This window comes from Suricata suricatta, chromosome 12 (genome assembly GCF_006229205.1).
Source record: "Suricata suricatta isolate VVHF042 chromosome 12, meerkat_22Aug2017_6uvM2_HiC, whole genome shotgun sequence".
NCBI classification, from domain to species: domain Eukaryota; kingdom Metazoa; phylum Chordata; class Mammalia; order Carnivora; family Herpestidae; genus Suricata; species Suricata suricatta.
The window spans coordinates 22,811,642-22,814,791 of record NC_043711.1 but is presented as its reverse complement, the minus strand read 5'-3'; the positions used below and the strand labels follow the sequence as shown (position 1 = coordinate 22,814,791).

At 39.4% G+C, this 3,150-nt stretch overlaps 1 long non-coding RNA gene across 3 annotated transcripts; it reads left to right on the top strand.

Moving 5' to 3' along the window:
- The first annotated feature begins 569 nt into the window (after positions 1-569).
- Positions 570-2,414, top strand: LOC115274199. 3 transcript variants are annotated; one of them, XR_003901137.1, is made up of 3 exons: positions 570-656; positions 1,991-2,108; positions 2,275-2,414. It is a non-coding gene; the product is annotated as an uncharacterized LOC115274199 (long non-coding RNA). The 3 variants fall into 3 exon arrangements; XR_003901138.1 differs by lacking the exon at positions 2,275-2,414 and having other exon boundaries at positions 1,997-2,173; XR_003901136.1 differs by lacking the exon at positions 2,275-2,414 and having other exon boundaries at positions 1,991-2,173.
- Positions 2,415-3,150: the final 736 nt, after the last annotated feature.

Sequence of the window (3,150 nt, the reverse complement as noted above, 5' to 3'; positions counted from 1 at the left end):
CTTGGGGCATTTATGCAAAGGAAATGAAATTACTATCTCAAAAAGATCAATAGCTCTATATTTATTGCAGCATTATTTACAATAAAATAGACATGGAAACAACCTAAGTGTTAATGGATAAGTGGATAAAGAAAATGTGATATAGATGTCATATATATATATCACACAGATATATATGTGATCATATGTATAATATCACACACATATGTATGTGATATATATATGTGGATATAGAAAATGTGGATATATATATACACACACACATACACAGTGAGAGAGAAGAGAATATTATTCAGCCATAAAAAGAAGGAAATCCTGCCATTTATGACATGGATGGAGCTAGAGAGTGTTATCTAAGTGAAATAAAGCAGACAGAGAAAGACAAATGCTATATGATATCACCTATATGTAGAATTTAAAAAACAATTAAATCTATAGATTTAGAGAATAGGTTGGTGGTTCCCAGAGGCAGGGTGGGGGTGGGCAAAATGGATGAAGGCAAAAGATACAAACTTCCAGTTATAAAATAAATAAGTCCTGTATTTGCTTCCCCTTCTTCTAGAGTTATAGGCAATTAAAACAATACCAGAGATCAGATGTGACTCTACGAGGGAAAAGTGGCCCCTGGCACCATCTTTCCACCCTGATGCATCAAGGTAAGCTTGTATTGCGTCCTTGCTTGAGCTAGTCTCAAAGGGAATGACGGAGGAGGGGGGAGTGGGGGAGGGTTGATCATGCTTGCCTGGTGTCACTGTCCTCCCAGAAGCAGGCAGCACTTGGGTCCTTGTGGGAAATCCACACGCTCACGATTCCCGCTGCACAGTGGACGTCATCCTCACTTTGTCTCCACTGGTGTGGGATAGCTGAGGAAATGATACACTTGTCATCCTTACTTTCAAGGGGAAAAAAGTCTCTATTACAAGGCTATCTATAGTTTTCCAATGTTTTCTCAAAGAAGGAAAAAGAGGACGTGGTGAAAGACACAGCTGCCTGTGGAACTGCTGAGTAAATTTTGGCTAGTTTAGCGCAGTCATGAAGCTCCAAAAATGTATTTTTTCCTGGTCCAAGGGAGAAGGAAACAGCTCCACCACTCCGCTAGAGATGTGCTGGACTTGACAGACCAAGAGGAAACCCACTTCTGCGGCATTGCTCTAAAGTGTTTCCATAAGCCCACATTTCTGGGTGGTTACAAGTAATTTGCTTCAACTTAATTTCTTTCATTCAAATTTATGGAAAAAATGCCTGTCATAGGCAATGGAAAATAATTAAGACATTAGCCTTAGTGTTGGATGTTGAGACAGCAAAGACCCATTAACTTACATGTCAATGCTGAATTCCAAAATTGTCGAATTTGCTGAACCCAATGAGCGCCTCTCCTAGCCCACTCTGTAAGCTCCACACCCTTCCGTCCTGGCCTTCCTCTTCTGCAGCGCTCTGCTGCTATCTCTTGAGTGAATTGACTTTGCCAATTCTGAGGATCCTCCTCAGTAATCTATTCAATATGTGCACTCCCTTTGGAAGAAATACAGTAGTCTGTGTGCGTTTCCTATCTGCTCCTAATTTCCTATACTGTGAATTATGTCATCTAGTTTTTGTGCCGTTGCCAGTGGGAAAAGGCTGTCTAGAGCAATCTGGTCAGACCACCTCATAGCCCGAGAAACACCAATTAGATCACCGCAGAGTTGTATCACGCCCAAGAAGACCAACCCCACTTTCCTCCAGGGTGCTGTGCTGTTTGAACAGAGAGCCCTAGAAACACTCTTGGATAAGTCATTTGACCCACAGTGCTTCTTCCAAAATCTCATGCTCTGGTGGGTCAGGTGTGTACATGTCTTACAAAAGTAATGGAAATGTGCCGAGATAGTAAATCTAGGAAGAGATCTATTCAGATGATAGAGGGTGGATTTTGATCCAGGAGGTAAAGTGTTGTTGTTGCTTTATTTTTAGTATTTACTTATTTAAAGTATAATTAACATACACTTTATATTAGTTTCAGGTGTACAATGTAATGATTCGGCAGAAAGTAAAGGTTTTGGATTTTCACACTTCTGAATTTAATCAGAGCAGCTGTAGAAGTGGAAAAACCTTGTGGCTTACAGACTCAATAGGTAAGGGGCAATGTAATGTCCACAACTACACAATCAGTGAAGAGTAAAAGCACCTTCACATCAAATGACATGGATAATTGTTTCCGTTATTGAGTTTGAAGCCCATGGGCAAAGCACATACTTTGAAGCTTTTGAGAACTATTTTAACCAATCTTTCCCCCTGCAGAATCTAGTTAAGGGGAGAGAAGATTAATCTCCAAGACTCCCTCTGAACCTAAGAGCCCCGAAAGTCACATACACTATCGGTCATGTCATCCAGAAAAGTGAGAGACTCTTTCCCAAACCTCACCAAATGCTTTTCCCTAAATACAACCATATTTTTTTTTCAATATCTTGTGATTCCATCCAGAAGCATAAAAATACTCTACATATCTCTGCTTTACTGTACAGAGATAATCCATTATGTATTTTCAACTAACAGGAATGTATTCAACACAACATTTTTGACTTTTCTCTTTTTTCATTTAATAACATATCTATTTTTTTATTCATTTTGCTAGACCGAGAGCATGAGTCAGGGAGGGACAGAGAGAGAGAGGGAGGGAATCCCAAGCAGGCTCTGCACTGTCAGCGTGGAGCCAGATATGGGGCTTAATCACATGAACCATAAGATTACGCCCAGAGTGGAAATTAAGAGCCTGACGCTCAACTGACTAAGTCACCCAGCCCCCCCCCCATTTAATAACATATCTTAAATATCTTTTTAAAAGAGCACACAATTATTTTCATTGTTTTTTAAAAACTATCACATTCTATGTGACTATACTTCCATTAAATATTAAAAATTGAATCATTTTGAAAGTATCACATGCGCGTGGCTGGAGTGCACAGATTACAGAAGGACATACGAGGAGAACGAATATGTTTCTCTATTTCTCCAACTCCCTGAATTCCAATCCTCAGATCAAATACTTTTAATCCTTATAGCCATTTCTTCTTCATAATTCTTAATTATACAATAACATAACTATCCCTTGATGTTTCAACCTTGGATGTTTTCTCTTGAATTCCTGAAAAGTCAAACACTTGTCTTTTGGACACC